Source organism: Amblyraja radiata, chromosome 4, assembly GCF_010909765.2.
Source record: "Amblyraja radiata isolate CabotCenter1 chromosome 4, sAmbRad1.1.pri, whole genome shotgun sequence".
Classification (NCBI taxonomy): Eukaryota; Metazoa; Chordata; class Chondrichthyes; order Rajiformes; family Rajidae; genus Amblyraja; species Amblyraja radiata.
In genome coordinates this window covers 41,439,542-41,461,681 of record NC_045959.1, presented here as the reverse complement: position 1 = coordinate 41,461,681, position 22,140 = coordinate 41,439,542, and the positions used below count along the sequence as shown (strand labels likewise).

At 42.2% G+C, this 22,140-nt stretch overlaps 1 protein-coding gene across 2 annotated transcripts in view; it reads left to right on the top strand.

The window, feature by feature from the left end:
- The first annotated feature begins 203 nt into the window (after window positions 1–203).
- The window catches only part of pkia (cAMP-dependent protein kinase inhibitor alpha), an 86,799-nt gene continuing 64,862 nt past the window's right edge, over window positions 204–22,140 (top strand). The window contains exon 1 of one of the 2 annotated variants that reach the window (XM_033019250.1): window positions 204–762. The gene's annotated coding sequence lies outside the window, so the exon portion shown is untranslated. The remainder of the gene's footprint in view (window positions 763–22,140) is intronic. The other variant, XM_033019252.1, reaches the window with a different exon arrangement.

Below are 22,140 nucleotides of genomic sequence, written 5' to 3'. Positions count from 1 at the left end.
TTCTATATGCACTACTACTACGGACTGACGCAAAACTGCATTTCGTTGTACCCATACTTAGTATTTGTGCAATGACATTAAAGTTGAATTGAATTGAATTGGATAACATTGGTCAATAATATTGTAAAATTGGGACGAAAATCTGCATGTTTCACACAGGTTCCGTTCTAGAAAGTCGGCATGTTGATATATCATAATGGGCAAACAGACAGGAGAGGTGTTAATTCGTTAAACTGCCCAGATGAATTGAATTAATCAGCGGTTTGAGTCTGAGAATCGTTTCGTGGATTTCCTGCCACACGCTCTCTCCCTTCTTGGCAACCATCCTTTATTCCCCCAACAAAGTGTGAGAATTCCACACGGCCGGTCGCATTAGCAAAAGAGAACGGTCCTTGCGAAGAGCAATTGGAAACATCGCAGCGTTGTAAAAGCAGGGGAGAGGGGGTAAAAAATGAACGGACAGAAGGGAATGAAAAGGAGAATTCAGCCTCACACCCGCGGTAGCTTTGTCAGATGGGGACCACAAAGGGTGGTATTGTATGTGTGAGAGCGGAGGAGAAACCCAGCGTCTGCTGGAGTGGTTGAATCCCACTTGATGTCATGCAGCAAAGCTGGTTCGCAGCTGCCCACAGCACAGCTTCTCTGGATTACCAAACAGGGCGAAGGCATTCAATAGCCGAGCGTGACAGCAGCTGACTTTCAGGTCAACAAAATATCCAGAATGCTCTAATCCATATGCGTATTTAACCTTTTCAAAGAGAGGTGAGTGAGTTTATAATTATTATTTTTTTAACAGCAATTTTTTTTGCTGCCTTTTAACAATTGAATGCAAATACTTTAAAGCGACGGTTGAAAGAAGCAAACGATTCGGCGTGTTTACATTACATTTTGTCAGAATTTCCTGTTTTGCAAAGGACATCGTTAGTGCTATAGGAATTTGGGGGAGAATTTAAAAGGCGTGGTTTTGCAGTAAAACATCTGGCGAGTAGGCTATTGTTTCATAGCACGAGGAGTGTCGATGAATTGCTCTGAGAGAACGCATTTGAGAATTTGGAATAGAAAGGCTTCTCTACTGTGGGAAGGTTGTACGCATCAAGCTTTCCGTGTGTTCTTCCAACACACTTACTTTTTTTTCTAATGCCAGCTTTCTGTGCGTATGTAAGCCCGTAGGGATGGGTATAATACACTTTGATGTTTCCATGTTTTCTCATTCTTTACAAAAATACACAAATCTGAATATTATGTCCTAAAAGCCGGACATGAAGTCATATAACGCTTTCATTAATGCATTTATACCATGTGCTATTGCTCAGAGCAGGTATAACACTAGCAATTTTGTTACATCCCTTCCAACTGGCAACACTGTTCTTCGTCAGATTGGTGAGATCTGCTTTGCCTAATATGAGGCTTATGGTCTTTCAACATATTCCGTGCAAGAACAAAAGAAGATAAATTGTTAACAGGGATCATATCTTCTAACCCATCGTTTTGCTTTTATTTTAACAATGATACATTTATTGCGAATGTAAGTGGGATTGGTCTGAACATAATTTGTGATCTCATGGATTTCTATAACTTGTGATTGATAGAATCGTCGGGTTAGCTTTGCTGTAGGGTTAAGCTTCCTCAACTGTTTAGCCAGTGTGATGTTTTCCCAACTATTTTCCACCACTGTTCCTTTGTGGTAAAGTCAGTTTATAACAGTTTCTATATGATTATCCTTAAGCAGAACAAAATGTTCTGGAGATGGTGAAGTGACTATCATTTCCAGAACAATAGAGGGCAATAGATGTAGTGCTATTAATTTTTATAAAAGGAGAAACTCTATTTGTATGAACTTGTAAACTTATAAAGCAGATCCCCCCCCCCCCCCTATTTGAGGATGGTAGGTCACCGTATGAGAGTACAGCACTTGTAGAGATTCACACCAAGGAATACCAACCAAGCAATCATCGATACAGATCAACCCAGTTATATGAACACTTGCAAATGCCATTCAATCGCACAATCCTTGGCCTTTCAATGGAATAATGTTTGATGTATATCTCAATTTTGTTGTGTTATCATACTGAGATATGGAGCTGACAGTCTCAAATCTTATTAATTCCATTTGAACAAACATGCGTACCTTCAGATGCAGTGAATCCCATCTTTTTGTGACGTCTTATGTACAACACTGCTTCCTGAAACCACTCCTAAAAATTATATTTATGTCCTTTTGAACTTCTATTTTCCTTCAGTTCTTCAACCAAAATCGTCCCTTAATCTACAATTTCTGTGAAAATACGCCCAAACTTGTACAACGTGCTCTCACAATTTAACCCTGTTGAGAGCTTTATCTTTCTGTCGAGGATTAAAATGTTTTTAATTGAATATAATTTTAAAGACTCATAGACAAGGCAAAATGGTCTTTTGAGAAAGAAGATGATAAATATTTGCAAGTTGTGGAGACAATTAAATAAGTGCAGGGAGATGCAACTACATACATTTATGTTCATTTTGTAAAAATGAGAAAGTAATCTTGCACTTTTGTAACAAATTAAGTGCCATGATTATTACATAGGCAAATCTTACTGCAAAATAACTGCAACCTGATACACAAACAGTTGGTATGATTTTGCTGGAAGGAATGTTGACCAGAGCAACATGGGAAATTCCCTTTTAAATAGTGATAAGTGATCATGATGTTTGCCTGAACCATTAGAATAAATAATCTAAGTTGCAATTTGATACCTCATCAAACGATGGATGGAGGATCTCCACTCAGTCCACCTACGTGACCTCCCAGATACTAAATACTTTAACTCCCCCTCCCCATTCCCACACTGACCTTTCTGTCCTGGGCCTCTCCCACTGTCAGAGTGGCCCAACACAATTTGGAGGAACAACACCTCATATTTTGCTTGGGCAGTTTACATTATAATCAATGAATATTGATTACTCTAACCAAGTAATCCTTGCTTTCCCTCTCTCTACGTCCCTCCCCCAACCTATTTCTCTGATTAGTTTCACTGTCCTGATTAATTTTACTGATTGTATGCCTCCTTGTCAATAGACAATAGGTGCAGGAGCAGGCCATTTGGCCCTTTGAGCCAGCATCGCCATTCAATGTGATCATGGCTGATCATCCCCAATCAGTACCCCGTTCCTGCCTTCTCCCCATATCCCCTGACTCCGCTATTTTTAAGAGCCCTGTCTAGCTCTCTCTTGAAAGCATCCAGAGAACCTGCCTCCACCACCCTCTGAGGCAGAGAATTCCACAGACTCACCACTCTCTGTGAGAAAATGTGTTTCCTCGTCTCCGTTCTAAATGGCTTGCTCCTTATTCTTAAACTGTGGCCCCTGGTTCTGTCACCTTCCCCTCAGCTAAAAATGTACCATTCTACATTTCCTTAACATTGTCTGCTTTGATCTGTCATTTACACCCCTTACCCCTCCATATCTCTAGACGCCCTCTCCCCTAACTTTCAGTCTGAAGAAGGTCTCAACCCAAAACGTCACCCATTCCTTTTCTCCAGAGAAGCTACTTGTCCCACTGAGTTACTATACTCCAGCAATTTGTGTTTATCTTCTGGAGGATCTTAAGGGCAGTGGACCTTAATGGTAAATTAACTCTCGCAGCTGGTTTGGCAGTAGAGTGTAATGAGAAAGTAAAATATTGTCCTTGGCCACTGACTTGCAGTGCAACTGTTCTAGAATCCCAGCTGTTAAAAGGTAGGGTATGTTAACTATTCTTGTTGTGCTTGTGATCAATTATTTTGAAGGTGAGCATGAAAAGTATTTCTAAAATCACGTATTTGCTTGTAAAACCAAGCTTCAAGAGGAAGGTCAATACATGCTGAAAGCTAAAAGAAAAACAGAAAATGAACACCCAGTAGGTCGGGCAGCATCCGTGGAGAGAGAAAAAGTTCATGTTTCAGGCGGAAACATTTTCTAGTGTTTTCAGCATTTTCCATTTTTATTTCAGATTGTCAGCATCTGCAATTTTTTAATTTACAGTTTCAATGAAAATCTATAAAATGGTGAATATATTTTGACGTATTTGTTGAAGGCAATATATGCTTAAGCACTGTGCATGTGCATGTGCTTCTAGCCACAGGAGCAGAAAATGAAAATAAATATTATTTACTATGAATTGACAGTATTAAATAGTCTTCCAATCAATAGTGTGTTTAAGAAGGAACTGCAAATGCTGGAAAATCGAAGGTAGTCTGAAGAAGGGTCTCGACCCGAAACGCTGCCTATTTCCTTCGCTCCATAGATGCTGCCTCACCCGCTGAGTTTCTCCAGCATTTTTGTCTACCTTCCAATTAATAGAGTACTGATTATCAATGACACGAAAGGAGACCATTCAGCCCAACAAATGCATCCAGCTCCATCAGCCCAATTCCCCATCATCTGATTCTCCTGGAGCCCCACAACTTACTTTCCTATATACCCACAAACTTTGCCCTTTTTGATCTTTCTGATTCTTCTAGTATGTACTTACGATAAGGGGCAACTTCCAGTAACCGGTTAACCTATCAGGGCCTGGAGGAGACCTTTGGACGGGAGAAGAATGTGCAAGCTTCAGTCAGACAGCACTGGACATCAGCATTGTACCTGGGTCGCAGGAGCTGTGAGGCACTGGTGCTCCAGGAAACCAGATTACCTTCCCAAGGCAGTCAGCCAGAACAAGGATACTGCAACCAACTCGACCTCCGCCCTGCCCCCATCCCCACACCACCATCTCCGACTCCCAACAGACCAATACTGTCACCTCCAACAAGACCCCTGCACCATGCAGACTTCACACCTACCCCTGCCCCCAAAGGGCTTGTGACAACACCCCCACACCACCATCAGACCACCCTACTGCCAAAGCACTACGCATCTTTTGAAGACACAAGAACATCCCTCGCCCCATTATTTAGAGACCTAAACAATCTCCGCATGCAAAGCTGCAATCAACCCATACACCCCCCCCCCCCCCTTCAATTCAGTGCATGTTGCAACACAGCAATGCATTTAATTTTAATTATACTTTAACAGAGGTCACGTTAGCCCTGTACAACTCTATCCTTATCGCATATACAGATTAATGTGTGTAGTTCTGGGCACCCCCTTGTTGTGCATTGGCCCAAAAGTTATGTTGCATTTCTAAAGGTGTGTTTAGCTGCTAATGTGCATTGTACAGTAAAGAGAAATAAATCACATTATTTATATGTAGTTTCTGCTTCTCCATCCCTCCTCCCCACCCAGGTGCTTATGGATGTGAACGAGCATAAAGTCTTCATGTCTACAAGCTCCAATATTGCAGACCTTCTAGATGATCCTAAGTAGTTCATTTTGGAGCAGAAGAGGGGGTGGATATCATTGAAGGTCCTTTTGGGTTGCTGTGGGGGTGGTGGTGAGAGATGGAGAACCTCAGGGTTCATCTAACAGGGATGGGCAGGAACCTAATGTTCAGATTGGGGAATTATTGGAGATGGAATCAGTTGGAGAGTGGCCAGGACATGATTAGGATGGAGTCTAAAAGTGAAGATCTGGTAGAAAACCTTGAAAGGAATCTCCCAAGAGGAGCACCCATGTTCCGGACTCCATAACCATGGACCAAGTTAGAGAGGTTCCTTTTGAGTAGCACAAAAGCACGGCTTCATGACATCTATTTCCATGTAAATGACCAATGCTTGCAGCCTGTTCAAGAAGGAACTGCAGATGCTGGAAGATCGAAGGTACACAAAAATGCTGGAGAAACTCAGCGGGTGCAGCAGCATCTATGGAGCGAAGGAAATAGGCGACGTTTCGGGCCGAAACCCTTCTTCAGACTGATGGGGGATGGGGGGGAGAAGGAAGGAAAAAGGGAGGAGGAGGAGCCCGAGGGCGGGGGGATGGGAGGAGACAGCTCGAGGGTTAAGGAAGGGGAGGAGACAGCAAGGGCTAGCAAAACTGGGAGAATTCAACATTCATGCCATCCGGACGCAAGCAACCCAGGCGGAATATGAGGTGCAGTTACTCCAATTTCCGGTGTTGCTCACTCTGGCAATGGAGGAGACCCAGGACAGAGAGGTCGGATTGGGAATGGGAGGGGGAGTTGAAGTGCTGAGCCACCGGGAGTTCAGGTAGGTTATTGCGGACTGAGCGGAGGTGTTCGGCGAAACGATCGCCCAACCTCCGCTTAGTCTCCCCGATGTAAATCAGCTGACATCTAGAGCAGCGGATGCAGTAGATGAGGTTGGAGCAGCCTGATTTCTTCAAGAAAATTAAATTAAAAAGGACACAAAGGGTCCGCAATGACAAACATATCATGTTTAAATACAAACAATGCAGGTTATCTCGTGAACTTGTCATACAAAGTTAAAAATAACTTTAATGGAAAGACAGCAAACATCTCAAAACTGGAGGCCAGAAGAAATACCTGTGAAACATACTGTGAAAGTCACTTTAATAACTGTTTAAAAATAGGTGAATAAATAGTTAGCTGTGAATGCATTAGAATATTTACAGGATAAAGTAACGTGTTCAAAAGCAACACAGACATTTACATTTTTTGCGTTGCTGGTTTGATAGATTAAGTCATCTGTGACATGTAGCTGACCAGAGATGAACAAAGTGGGCAGGAAAAAAAATTGGAGACTACCTCAAATATTTCTTGCACCGCGTTTGCTCAAAATCAAGTTTTTTTTATGTGCAGCTTACCTTCCTAAGGATCTTGCGTAAATTCACAAAAGGCAATGTCTTTTTAATTAATCAGGTACATCATTGCTGGTTAGGCTAGCAATTGCTGTTTTGCTGAAAGGAGGTTGACTTGAACTGTTGGTATTGATGCGGTCTAGCCTGTTGAATATTTCTAGCACTATGTTTTATTTCAGATGTTTTGCTTCTTAATTCTTGCCCACTGTTATTTGTGACTTTTGAGGGCAGCCAGCAGCCAATCACATGCAGGTCAGCCTGGGTGAAGATGGGTAAAGATGGCTGAATTTCTGCCCTGAAAGACAATAGTGAATCAGATGGATTACTACAACAATCCAGTAGTTTCATCTTTGCTATAATAAATTTTGGATTTTAATTCTCCAATTGCCCTTCATGGATGGAATTCAAAGACTCGACTCCATATTAGTAGTCAGGGCTCTGGATCCAAAACAGTAAGTTAATCACTATGCTATTGCACCTTAGTTTAGAGATACAGCACGGAAACAGGCCCTTTGGCCCACCGAGTCCGCACCGACCCACACATTAACACTATCCTGCGCATACACTAGGGACAGTTTTACATTTATACCAAACCAGTTAACCTACAAACCTGTACATCTTTGGAGTGTGGGAGAAATCTGAAGATCTCGGAGAAAACCCAGGTGGTCACGGGGAGAATGTATAAACTCCATGCAGAGAGCACCCGTAGTCGGGATCGAACCCGGGTGTCTGGCGCTGTAAGCGCTGTAAGGCAGCAACTCTGCTGCTGTGCCACCGTGCCTGTTTATGAATGTTGTCAATAGTTGGCTTTTATGGTCATCTGTATTCTATACCTTTAACAATATTTTTTTTTTTTTCTAATATCCTAAATGAAGTGGAGTCATAGCACTACATTTACATTTCCAATGTATACAATGCTGATGCATTTATGTTTTTGATGTCTACTGTATGTCTATGCATATTTGTTGATTTGAATGAATATTTGGTGCAACAGTGATCTCCTGACACCAACCAGAGAATAGAAGTATGGTGGGCACAAGGTGCTGGAGTAACAGCGCGTCAGGCAGCATCTCTGGAGAAAAAGGATGGGTGACATTTCAGGTCGGGACCCTTCTTCCGAATGGTATTCAGTTCAGGGTTTACAAAAATCATTTGGATAACAGAAGGGCGACATGCATCTCACAACATGAAGTTAGCACCCCTCATTTAAGTCTCTCAACTGTTAATGCATTATAAATGCTAAACCACATTCGTGCAAGCTAAAATAACTAATGGGTGGCCCAGCATATAGTGCGTCTCCAACACCACTTCAATCACCCGAGTTTGACTCTGACTTTGGATGCTAGCTGTGTGAATTACTTTGGCGTCATTTGTGCATCATGCAGGTGGCGCGCGAAGATTTTGTGAATCCCACGCGTCACTACCTACATCACCATGCACCATGCGTGCGTAATGCACACCATGCGCTCATCACGCATGTGTCGTGACGAGTAAATGATGTCGCGTAAATGACGCCCAAGTGGGACAGGCCTTTTACACACACTTCCCATGAGCATTGGTATTTCCCAGATTGCTCTGTCTTTTTTCTCACATTCAAGGGAAGTGCAGGTAAGTTAATTGGCTGCCATAAATCACCACAATGTAGGTAGGTGGCAGGAGAATTAGCTGCTACCTGTATGAATTACAACAATGTAGTTAAGTGTCAGGAGGATCGGGGAAGTCTATGAGCACATGAGAGAAAACAGATTTTAAAAGATAAGTGGAGGAAATGAGAATAACGGGAACATTCTGAGAGATGGAATGGACTACACCGGCCGATTGACAATCATATATGTTGATATGAAAAGGGCAATTCTAATCGCAACACATTGAACTGCAGGTGGTGGAAACTTGAGCAAAATACCAAGTTTTGGCGGAATTCAGTGGGTCAAGCAACGGAGGAAATAGATATGCCATGTTTCGGGTCTGGAACCTTTGTCGGGCTGATAGTAGTAGTGGGGAGAAAGCTGGAGAAGAGAGGTGGGAGCAGGACAAAGCTTGGCAAGTGATGGGTAGATACAGATGAGGGCGGTTTTGATTTATATAAGGGTGGAGTTAGTGACAAAGGCTAGTCATACACAGCAGATATTTCCTTTGCATCCAGTACCTGCTTTACTTTTCCCAGTTCTGATGAAAGGTCAATCACCTTCTAATTTAGAAAAGATTTTCCTGGTGACTATGGAGGGAGTGATAAAAAAGAATCTGATATCCCACATAGAAAGGACTTCAAGATTATGTAATAGGAAACAATATAGAAACGAAACAGAAATGGGAATTGGAAATGAATATTATTATTACTGACGAAATGTGGGAAAATACATGTCTTTTGGGTCATAAGTTAACAAACAGCCCCGCCTGGAGGGAGTTTGAATGGAAAACTAGAATGGGAGTATTTAAGACTCTTCTTATGTTAGCAAGATACAGCAACACCTTAGATTTATGCTGGAGACAATGCGGGAAGATTGGTGATCATACCCATATTTTTGGGGATTGTCCCAAATTGTATCAATATTGGAGAGGCATTCAGGCGGAGATCAAGCTAATCTTGGGAGTGGATCTACCTCTGGAGCCGGCATTCCTCATACTTGGAGAGACTCCAGAAAATATAGATACCAAAAATCAGACATACTTGCTTGGGGTGTTGCTATTGCTGTTGATTGCAAAGAAGATGATTACAGTGTCATGGAGAAATGTAAAGCCACCAAATGTTCAACAGTGGAGGGAAAGACTGAAAAGTATATATTTAATGGAAAGCATAACAGCTAAACTCCAGTTAAGGACGGATGTGGACACCGGCATTACTACAACTGCCAAGACTGATTAAGGACACGATTTCGCCATAGCCCCAGTGGAGGGGAGGAGTTTGATTGGTATTGGATATGTGTATTTGGAACCAAATGTACAGACATGATTGTGACTGTGTATAAGTGAATACCTAGTGGCGATCAATGACAAAATAAGTTCTTCAAGTGGCATAAAAGTGTCTGGTTTAACATAATGGGTGATTATATATTAAGTAGGATTAAATATGATGAGCTTGCTTGGGTGCCTGTGAATATGATGCTTATGCAACAGAACTCTAAGATGATCTGATGTGATGCTGACAGCCGCTGTGTGATTTGTATATCTTGTTTGTACGTGTACTTTGTCTTGTTAATAAATGTTGAGTGCAAAAAAAAAAGGAAGGTCATCAACTGAAGTGACGGTGTTGGTGGGTGTGCCTTATAGGACCAGGGACCATTGTTCTATGGCTTTAAAATAGTTTTGGATAAGGACAGGACTGGTCTGAAGACTGGTCTGCTAAGAGACAAGGCCAACTTTGGTATTAGACAGGAACTTGCTGAAGTTAGACATAAACTGCTGGAGTAACTCAATTGGTCAGGCAGCATCTCTGGAGAAAATTAATGGGTGACTTTTTGGGTTGAGATCCTTCTTTAGATTCTTCTTCTGTTATCCAAGTGATTTTTGTAAACCCTGAACTGAATACCATTCTGAAGAAGGGCCTCGACCTGAAACATCACCCATTCCTATCCAGAGATGTTGCCTGTCCCGCTGAGTTACTCCAGCATTTCGCGTCTATCTTCACTGTAAACCAGCATCTGCTGTTCCTTCCTACGCACTTGCTAAAGTTGATTGGAGTAGATTTGTGAACAAAGAGTGGGATGCTTTTTAAAGAATGTGTGATGGTGAGAGTTTAAAGCATGCATGCTCCTGTTTGAGTGAAGGAAAAGCAGCTGTGAATAATGAAGATGACAACACAAAGTGAAGCTGAGGAAAAAGAAGGAGATGTGGAACAGGTATAGGCAGCTGGTATAAAATGTATTCCTTGAGAATTTCCACACCATCGGAGATGTCCTCATTCTTCAGGGAATGGGGGTTCCCCTCTTCTACTATAGATGAGGCTCTCACCAGGGTCTCTTCTCTACCCCGTGACTCTGCTCTCACTCCCCATCCCCCCCACTTGTAACAAGGACAGAGTCCCCCTTGTCCTCACCTTCCATCCTACCAGCCGTCACATACAGCAAATAATCCTCTGACACCTGCACCTCCTCCAACCTAATGTCGGCTGCTTTACATCGGTGAGACCAAGCGTAGGCTTGCCGATCGCTTCGCCGAACACCTCCGCTTGGTTCGCAATAACCAACCTGATCTACTGATGGCTCAGCACTTCAACTCCCCCTCCCACCCCAGCGGTATGAACATTGACTTCGCTAATTTCAGGTTATCCCTACTTTCTCCTCCCCTTCTCAGCCCACTGACTCCACCTCTTCCTTTCTTCTTTCCGCCCGCCCCCCATCCTCACATCAGTCTGAAGAAGGGTTTTGACCAGGAAAGTTGCCTATTTCCTTCGCTCCATAGATGCTGCCTCACCCGCTGAGTTTCTCCAGCATTTTTGTCTTCCTTGAGAAGTTTTGGGTTCTGAGGCGCATACTTAAGAAGGAAATCAGAAGAACAAAAGGGATCAGGATATAGCTCTGCCAGACAGGATTAATGAGAATCCAGAGATTTTACAAGTATATTAAGGAAAAGAGGGTAACTAGAGAGAGAGAATAGAGCCGCTCAGAAAGCAAAGTGGTTATCTCTGTGTGGAGCTGCAGGACATGGGCAAGATTCTCAATTAGTATTTTCCATTAGTTTTGCCTGTGGAAAAAGGCATGAAGACCGGGGAACTTGGGTCAAGCAACAGAGATGTTTTGAGGGCAGTCTATATTATGGTCAAGGAGATGCTGAACATCATAAGCTGCATCAAAGTAGATAAATCTCCTTGGCCTGATCAGAGATATCCAAGGAAACTGTGGAAAATGAGAGAAGAAATTGCAGATGCCTTCCTTGGTTTATATGAATCCTTGCAAGACATGAGTAAGGCCAATTGGAGGGTGGCAAATGTGCCTCAATTTAAAAATGGCTGCTTGAAAAATCCTGGGAACTATAGACATGTAGTGATCATAACATCTGTGGTAGATAAGTTACTGGAGAAGATGTTGAGGGATAAGACATACAGTATTTGCATTTGGATAGAAAGAGACTGATTAGGGATAGTCAGCATGGTTTTGCCCATGGGAGGTTGTGTCACACTAATTTGATTGTTTTTGAAGGAATAACCAAGAAGGTTGACAAGGGCTTGGCCATAGACATTTTTAATACGAATTTAAGCAAGACATTTGATATGTTTCTACACAGTAGGCTGTTGGATCGAGGGGCCTATTTCAGTGCACTTTGACCTAACTAAAATGTTGATACTGATTTTCTTGCTACAGATGTTGCTTGGCCTGCTGAGAATTTACAACACTTCTTTTGTTTTAATCACCTGTGATTTAATTTCTGCGATTATATGGTACCCAAGAAATTAAGTCAACGCCATAAGATACAGCAAAATAACTTTCTTTGCACAAATTTCAAGCACTTCATTGATTAAAAAGCCGATTGCATTAACTCCTCACTCAGTTTCCTTGGGGAAAGAAACAGATAAGCAATCTCTGACGGTATTCCACTGAAGTGTTGAATTATTGAATATCAATCATGAATCTAAACTTTTTTTTATTTTTTATTTATTTTATTAGAAGCGATTGTACAAGGATATGGCGATTGACATAACAGTTATACAATTATTGTACAGCTTGATTTTTAACGTTAGAACCTAAATTTAAAAAAAATGAAAAAATTTGAAAAAAGAGAGAAAAAACATGAAGAAAGAGAAGTAAAATAAGAAAAAGTGAGAAAAAGACCCCTAAGCTACCAAAGAAGTGCAAGAGAAAAGAAAAGAAATAAGAAAAGAGATGGAGATGGAGATATACCTCCCCCCCCCCCCCACCCACCCCCCCCCCCTCCACCCATCCCTGGCATCGGGTTTAAAATTTAAAAAAAATTAAGAAACCACTATAATGTCTGACTTTAATCTTGAAAAGTTGAATAAATTAATTGTTCATACTGAAATGTCTTAGGTTATTAATGGGACTGGAAATTCAGCTTGTCACCACAGCAATGTTAAATACATCAAATAAATGGAATTCACATTCCTAACACAACTAGAATTGTGATAAATGTTTCTTTATCATGGAAAAAAAAGTTTGAAAGGTAGATGCTGCAGATTGCACTTTTATTGCCGCAGGTTACAAGCAGATAAAATATGTGGAGGATAACAGATATAATCAAACTTTATCGTGATTTCAGTTCCTATTTAACATTCCTTGAATACTAAGAAGAATACAAGCATAACACATTGTCCCTATTGGCAACCTTGCTTAGAAATGTCTGATGGATTACTTCATTCTGACAGACCACGGGACTAGGTTGAATAAGTTAAAATCAAGCTTCTGCCTCCTGGCCAAGCTGGTTGATCATGTGTTGATTTGATCCAAGCACTTGAAAAGTAATATCCAAGTCTACAATAAAGAATTTGGCTCGCCATTGACCAGAAACTTAACATTAAGACCTGGGGCTATGAAGGCAGAATGAAGCCTTGGTATCCTGTAGCAAGTGACTTATTGATGTCACACAATCTTTTCAGTACCCACAAGGCACAAGTCATGACAGTTTTTTGGAATGAGTGCAACTTCAACATCGCTCAATAAGCTTGGCTCTGTGCATGAGACTGCACAAAGCATTCACTCCCTCCACCGTCAGTGCAGCATACCCGCAGTGCATTCTGTAATGGTGAACACTGCAGTCAGTCACATGCGCTGTTCTGTCACCACCTCCCAAACTTGAAATCTCTACCGCTAAAAAGAATAAGGGCAGCAGAGTGGAGCAGCTGCAGTAGGCCTGCTGCCTTCCAGTGCCAGAGACCCGGGTTCGATCCTGTCCATGGGTGTTGTCTGTATGGAGATTGTACATTTTCCCAGTGACCCCGTGGGTTTTCCCTGGGTGCTCCAGTTTTCTCCAATACTCCAAAAACTTACAGGTTTGTTGGTTAATTGGCTTCAGTAAAATTGTAAATTGTCCCTAGTGCGTAGGATAGTGTTAGTGTATGGGGTGATTTCTGGTCGGTGTGGACTCGGTGGGCCGAAGGGCCTGTTTCCATGCTGTATCTCTAAAGTCTAAAATGTCTAAAAGTTTCAAGATGCATGGGACCTCCACCACCTGCAGGTTCTCCTCCAAGTCACACTCCATCCTGAGATGGAAGTGTCATTGTTGCTGGATCTAAATCCTGGAACTTGCTCCTCCAATAGCACTGTGAGAGCATCTTCACTGCAAGGACTGCAGTGGTTCAATTCGTGGTTACCGCCAAATGTTCAGGGCTTGAAAGGGACGTGAGGGGCAACTTTTGCACACAAATGGTGATAGATTCATAGAAATGTCCTTCAAATAGTGTTAATTACATTTAGATATTTACATGGATCGTAAAGGTAAAGAATGATATAGGCCAAACACAGGCAAATGGTACCAGCTCAGATAGCTATCTCAGTCAGCATGGCCGAGTTGGCAATGATGGGCCTGTTTCATTGCTCTGTAACACTGAGTCAATGACTGGCAATTTCCTGTCAGCAATTAAAGATGAACAATAAATGCTGGCACCGTCTGTGATGCCAAGATCACTAAAAGCGGAAACATTTCTAAATTAATTCTTTCGGGATAAAAAGATCAAGAAAGCACTGTAGAGGTCTTATAAAATGCAGAAAATAATTGACAACTGGATGTTGAAATGACAGAGTAATTATGATGTAAGAGTGGTTAACTTAATAAACGTCTTTTGCTAACCATTCTGATGTCCTTTCCAGAAAGCTAGATGCTTGAGATAGCATGGTGTTACAAGTTCAAATCTTTATTTTATTTAGCTTTATTATTGTACTGAAAAAAAGCTTTGTTTTGTGTGCTACTGATGAGATTAATTGATACTATACATAAATACAATCTATTCAAACTCAAGTACAATCGATAGAGCAAAGGAGAAGATACAGAGAGCAGAATATTTGAAGGATATTTCTACAGCTTCCTCTCAGCATTGTGGTGCACCCATTCCATAGACAAAGTCTAATGTCCACAATGGGATAGAGATGAATACATGAAAGATGGTACATTAGTTTATGGTAGTAACGGAGGGGAATAAGCTGTTCTGGACTCCAGTGGTGTACGCTTTCAAGCTTCTGAGTGTCAATCGAGTCAATCGAGGCTGGTATTAATCTCAAAATTACTCTGGAGATTGGCAAAAGTTCTGCCTTCGCTTAGAAACACTAATAAATGGGTAAGAGAAATTGTAAAATGTTGATGCCCAAAATGAAACCTGCCACCTAGATTACTAGGTTAATGAAACAATGTAAACCAAATGAGAGTTGTGCATGATATTGGAAGGGAAAGATTGGGCTGGTCAAAATTAGTACGGTAGTTTGGCCGCAAGAACAATCTATAAGTATGCAGAATATATTCACATGGACATTTTAAAAGCAGGAGTGTAGATAGAATCAGTGTAACCTTTCTGCATTACATAGACTAGTTAGTAGATAAATTAATGAAATGTTATAGACCAGTTAGCATGACATCGGTGATGGGGAAGATGCTGGAATCAATTATAAAAGATGAGATAGCCGCACATTTGGATAGCAGTAACAGGATCGGTCCGAGTCAGCATGGATTTACGAAGGGGAAATCATGCTTGACTAATCTTCTGGAATTTTTTGAAGATGTAACTAGGAAAATGGACAAAGGAGAGCCAGTGGATGTAGTGTACCTGGACTTTCAGAACGCATTTGATAAGGTCCCACATAGGAGATTAGTGGGCAAAATTAGGGCACATGGTATTGGGGGTAGAGTGCTGACATGGATAGAGATGTGGTTGGCAGACAGGAAACAAAGAGTAGGGATTAACAGGTCCCTTTCAGAATGGCAGGCAGTGACTAGTGGGGTACCGCAAGGCTCGGTGCTGGGACCGCAGCTATTTACAATATACTTCAATGATTTGAAGTAACATTAGCAAATTTGCAGATGACACAAAGCTGTGTGGCAGTGTGAACTGTGATGAGGATGCTATGAGAATGCAGGGTGACTTAGACAGGTTGGGGGAGTAGGCAGATGCATGGCAGATGAAGTTTAATGTGGATAAATGTGAGGTTATCCACTTTGGTAGCAAAAACAGGAAGGCAGATTACTATCTAAATGGCGTCAAGTTGGGAAAAGGGGAAGTACAACGGGATCTGGGGGTCCTTGTACATCAGTCTATGAAGGTAAGCATGTAGGTACAGCAGGAAGTGAAGAAAGCGAATGGCATGTTGGCCTTTATAACAAGAGGAATCGAATATAGGAGCAAAGAGGTCTATGGAGACCACACCTGGAGTATTGTGTGCAGTTTTGGTCCCCTAATTTGAGGAAGGACATTTTTGCTATTGAGGGAGTGCAGCGTAGGTTTACAAGGTTAATTCCCGGGATGGCGGGACTGTCATATGCTGAGAGAATGGAGCATCTCGGCTTGTACACTGGAGTTTAGAAGGATGAGAGGAGATTCATTGAAACATATAAGATTGTTAAGGGCTAGGACACGCTAGAGGCAGGAAACGTGTTCTTGATGTTGGGGGAGTCCAGAACCAGGGCCACAGTTTAAGAATAAGGAATAAGCCATTTAGAATGGAGATGAGGAAACACTTTTTCTCACAGAGAGTGGTGAGTCTGTGGAATTCTCTGCCTCAGAGGGCGGTGGAGGCAGGTTGTCTGGATGCTTTCAAGAGAGAGCTAGATAGGGCTCTTAAAAATAGCGGACCCAGGGGATATGGGGAGAAGGCAGGGACGGGGTACTGATTGGGGATGATCAGCCATGATCACATTGAATGGCGGTGCTGGCTTGAAGGGCCAAATGACCTACTCCTGCACATATTGTCTATTGTCTACTGCCTATTGTCAGCTGTACAAGTCATTAGATCAACCATGGCTGAGGATTTTTATGGTAGTTTCAGTCACTTATTTGTGGGATGGATTCCAGAAAGGTTCACCTGCAATGATTCCAGGAATGTGCTCGTTGAGAAAAAATGCTTCAAAAATTCAGATTTTGAAAAAATGTAATCATCTAATAGAGGGTTCCAAAATTCTAAAATGTATTGATATGATAAATATTGAGATATTATTTTCCATGCTTGACGAAGCTATGTCCGAGGCTAAGCTAAGGCATTTAGCGAAAGCGAGCAGAAGCATTTTCACTTATTTAACATCAAATTTTATCACAAGACAGAATATAATTTAGCAATGCTTTGGAAGGAAAAGAAGAATATGAGAGGGTTTGGGTGGAGTTATATACCACTATTTCTGTATTTTAAGCAAACAATCATATGGAAAAAGTTTACAAGGCTGCCTGGTATTTCAGGGGAATTTCCCTCACTGTATCTCAGTGGGTTAAAAAGGAGGGGGGAAAAATATGATTCTATCATTAATCTACTGTTACTTAAGAATGAATCATTGTGTTGTTTACCAGCCAAGACATATATGATAGTGTCAACGAAGTTCAGACTTTTCAATTTACTTAAAAGGATCCTACCAGGCCTTGATCAATATATATTTTATGTCATGCAATACTGCTGTGTGAAGAGTGTTTTTGCTACAGGGATTCAATTTCTCTAGCTGCCGTTACATGAAGGAGTTTGTTCATTATCTCATCAATTTATCAATAACGGTGATACACATAATTCCAAAATTCTTTCAGCCGTCGATGAGAAGTCATGCCCTGTTAAAGTGATAAAGTACATCCTGGCATAGAAAAATTAGATGTTCAGAATTGAGTTCTGAAAGTACCAATGATATTTATTTCCTGCACTCCTGGGTTTAGTTGTCTCGTGCATATTATTTACACTCGCTCACTCCGTTTCTGGCACACTGAGCAAAATAGAAAGCCAAGTATTCTTCCTTGAGAGTAATTTGTGCTGCATGGTCTTTACTGCAGTGAGATTTTGAGATTGGTGTTAGAAGCAAAATAATTAAACTATAATTGTGGCAATCAAAATTATGCAAAATTAAAATAGGGAAAAGGTGACAAGAATATCTGTTCATGTAGAGGTTTATGAGAATGTGGAATGATTTTTCATTTAATTAAAGATGTTATAATGTAATTATATTATGAATGTTTGAAAAGATAGAATATCAAAGTATGTGGGAGAGAGTACAGGCCAATAGGATTAGCTTATAATAGCTGTCCCGCCTACTCCCCTGACATCAGTCTGAAGAAGGGTCTCGACCCGAAACATCACCCATTCCTTCTCTCCAGAGATGCTGCCTGTCCTGCTGAGTTACTCCAGCTTTTTGTGTCTGCCTTCAATTTAAACCAGCATCTGCAGTTGTTTCCTACATAGGATTAGCTTATAACTCTAGTATAATACCTATTTAGTATGGGTACAATAAACTGACTAATTCATTTCTGCCATATTTTCCGTGATTTTAAATTCCATAGAAATATTACCAAGAGCCCCGTGAGATTGGATGTATTATCACCCTGAATTATGCAGATGTCGTAAATTGAACAAATTGTTAATTTACTTTGCCACTAGTTTATTAAGACGAGGGGGGGGGGGTTATTTTTGAAAAGTCCTTGTATGAAACAGCTTCAGTGGTGTATTGAATGAGTCATAAAATTTCCATGTTACTTCAATTGAACTCAAACAAAGCGCACCCTTAATGTTTCAATGATTGCATAAGCATTAACTGAATAAAAATTACACCCACAATCTACCTCAAAAGTAAAATTGCATTTAAATGCATGGGTGCCATGTGTTTATTCATTCCAACTGCTAATTCAAAATGCTGGTGCTGCGAAATTTGTTCCTGGTCAGTAATAGTAAATATGTTGTTGAGAAGCAACTGTGCATTTAGTGCTATTATCTTCTCTGGAGTATAATGACGCACATATCATCCTAAAATTCCTGCAATACTCAGAGAAATTGGGAGTAATTAAATCTATAAAGCAGATTGTGTCATAGATAATTTACTCATGCATTCATTTTGTTAGTTTTAATATTTTCAGCTAATCTTAAAATGTATTAATTGCGGAGTTTGCTGTAGATCAGCTGTTCTCTCTCCATTTCCATTTTGTTGCAATGGTACAATGGAGCTTTTAATATTGTTATGAATAAAGCAAATGCAATTTTACAAACAATTAAATGTATAATACTTGTGGCTTGAAATAGATATTCCAAATTTGGTCAGAATTTAAGGTTGAAACGTTTAAAAAAAAATAATAATAATAACCGATTCACATTTGGCACAAAGATAATATATTTGATATGCATTCAACATTGACATTACTTCATTAATCTTCTCTTCCAGCTAAATTTAAATGATTGTTTGTAATGTAGGTTGGGATTTGATCATGTCTCAGTCTTTTAAAGATTGACAGCAGGCCAATAATAAGACTTAGAAAGGGGTAAACAAGTGGTTAAGGGGTGAATTGCTTCCAATGCGAATCAAAGGGCTGATTTTTGCCCTGCATTCTTACTGAGAATGCAATATCAAATGGTTAAAATATCAACAACGCAATCATTTCTTTACAATGCCCCAACACACACCCACTCCTCCTCCCAAGTCAAGTCAAGTCAAGTGAGTTTATTGTCATGTGTCCCTGTATAGGACAATGAAATTCTTGCTTTGCTTAAGCACACAGAAAAATAGTAAGGCATTTACTACAGTACAGATAAATGTGTCAATACACCATGATATAAATATATACACACATGAATAAATAAACTGCAAATAAAGTGCAAATAACAGAAAGTGGTTGTTAATAATCAGAGTTTTGTCCGAGCCAGGTTTAATAGCCTGATGGCTGAGGGGAAGTAGCTATTCCTGAACCTGGTTGTTGCAGTCTTCAGGCTCCTGTACCTTCTACCTGAAGGTAGCAGGGAGATGAGTGTGTGGCCAGGATGGTGTGGGTCTTTGATGATACTGCCAGCCTTTTTGAGGCAGTGACTGCGATAAATCCCCTCGATGGAAGGAAGGTCAGAGCCGATGATGAACTGGGCAGTGTTTACTACTTTTGTAGTCTTTTCCTCTCCAGGGCGCTCAAATTGCCGAACCAAGCCACGATGCAACCGGTCAGTATGCTCTCGACTGTGCACCTGTAGAAGTTAGAGAGAGTCTTCCTTGACAATCCGACTCTCCGTAATCTTCTCAGGAAGTAGAGGCGCTGATGTGCTTTTTTGATGATTGCATTAGTGTTCTCGGACCAGGAAAGATCTTCAGAGATGTGCACGCCCAGGAATTTGAAGTTCTTGACCCTTTCAACCATCGACCCGTTGATATAAATGGGGCTGTGGGTCCCCCTCCTACTCCTTCCAAAATCCACAATCAGTTCCTTGGTTTTGCTGGTGTTGAGGGCCAGGTTATTGCGCTGGCACCATATGGACAGTTGCTCGATCTCTCTTCTATATTCTGACTCATCCCCATCAGTGATACGCCCCACGATGGTGGTGTCATCAGCGAACGTGATGATGGAGTTCGCACTGTGGTTCGCTACGCAGTCATGGGTATAGAGTGAGTACAGCAGGGGGCTGAGCACGCAGCCTTGAGGTGCTCCCGTGCTGATTGTTATCGAGGCTGACACATTTCCACCAATACGAACAGACTGTGGTCTGTGGACGAGGAAGTCGAGGATCCAGTTGCAGAGGGATGCGCAGAGACCCAGTTCTGCGAGTTTGGTAACCAGTTTGGAGGGGATGATTGTGTTAAATGCCGAGCTGTAATCAATGAATAACAGCCTGACATATGAGTTTTTGTTGTCCAAGTGGTCCAGTGCGGAGTGGAGGGCCAGCGAGATCGCATCCACCGTTGATCTGTTGTGGCGGTACGCGAACTGCAGTGGGTCCAGGTTTTTGTCGAGGTAGGAGTTGATTTGCTCCATAATCAACCTCTCAAAGCACTTAATCACCACCGGCGTTAGTGCCACTGGTCGATAGTCATTGAGGCACGTCACCTTAGTCTTCTTGGGCACCGGTATAATTGATGCCCTTTTAAAGCAGGTCGGGACCTCAGAAGTGAGAGGTTGAAAATGTCCGTAAAAACTCCCGCCAGTTGGTCCGCACAGGTTTTTAGAACACGACCGGGTATACCATCAGGACCAGGTGCTTTTCGGGGGTTCACCCCTCTGAAGGATTTCCTGACATCAGCCTCTGTGACTGAGACTGAAATGCCATCACAGCGAATGGGGAATCGGGAAGGCACATCAGTATTCTCCCTGTCAAAGCGTGCGTAAAACGCATTGAGCTCGTCAGGGAGTGATGTTTCACCGACATTCGAGCTGCCTCCTGGTTTCGCCTTGTAGGAGGTGATTGCATTCAGGCCCTGCCACAGCTGCCGAACATCTGTCTCATCCTCCAGCTTGGAGCAGAAGTCCCTTTTGGCCTTTTTGATGGCCTTACCAAGGTCGTATCTGGTCTTCATGTAGGCCACTGTATCGTTGGAGGTGAATGCCCTGTGTCTGGACTTTAGAAGAGTGGGGATCTCAAAGTTCATCCAAGGTTTCTGATTGGGAAACACTCGGAAGGTTTTTGTAGGGATGCAGTCCTCCACACATTTCTTTATGAAGTCTGTAACGACTGTGGCATATTCGTTCAAGTCCGTTGCCGAGTCCTTGAACATTGCCCGGTCTACAGATTCCAAACAGTCCTGTAGTTGTTCTTCTGCCCCCCCCCCCCCGACCAGCTCTGTACTGTCCTCACTTCTTGGGGTGCCCTCTTTAATTGCTGCCTGTAGGCAGGAAGAAGCAGCACCGCGGTATGGTCGGACTTGCCGAAGTGAGGGCGAGGGATAGAATGATAGGCATTCTTGATGGTGGTGTAGCTGTGGTCGAGGGTGTTAGGTCCTCTGGTGCAGCAGGAGACATGTTGGTGGAAGTTGGGGAGTGATTTCTTGAGGTTCGCCTTATTGAAGTCCCCAGCAATGGTGGTAAATGCCTCGGGGTAAGACGTCTGGTGTCTGTTGACCACGGCCTGCAGCTCCTCCAGTGCCAGACGGACGTCTGCCTGGGGTGGGATGTCGTCCGCGGTCAGGATAACGGAGGTGAATTCTCTTGGGAGGTAGAAGGGATGGCACTTCACCGTCAGATGTTCAAGGTGTGGAGAGCAGGAGTTGGACAGGACTGCCACGTCTGAACACCACGCAGAGTTGACCATGAGGCAGACGCCCCCTCCTCTCCCTTTCCCAGATGCCAGGGTATGGTCCATACGGTGGATGGAGAACCCTTCAGGCTGGACCGCTGAGTCTGGGGAGCTGGGGGTGAGCCATGTCTCTGTGAAACAGAACACAGAGCATTCCCTCAGCTCCCTTTGATAAAGCAGTCTTGCCCTTAAGTCTTCCACTTTGTTTTCAAGGGACTGTACATTAGCTAGTAGGATAGTAGGGAGAGGGGGCCGAAGTCACCTGCGTTTCATTCTGACCTGAAGTCCTGCCCGTCGGCCACATTTCCGGACACAATGCAGGCTTCCCCTTTGTTTCCAGGTGCTGTACCTGCTGTTTCTGCGGACCTGT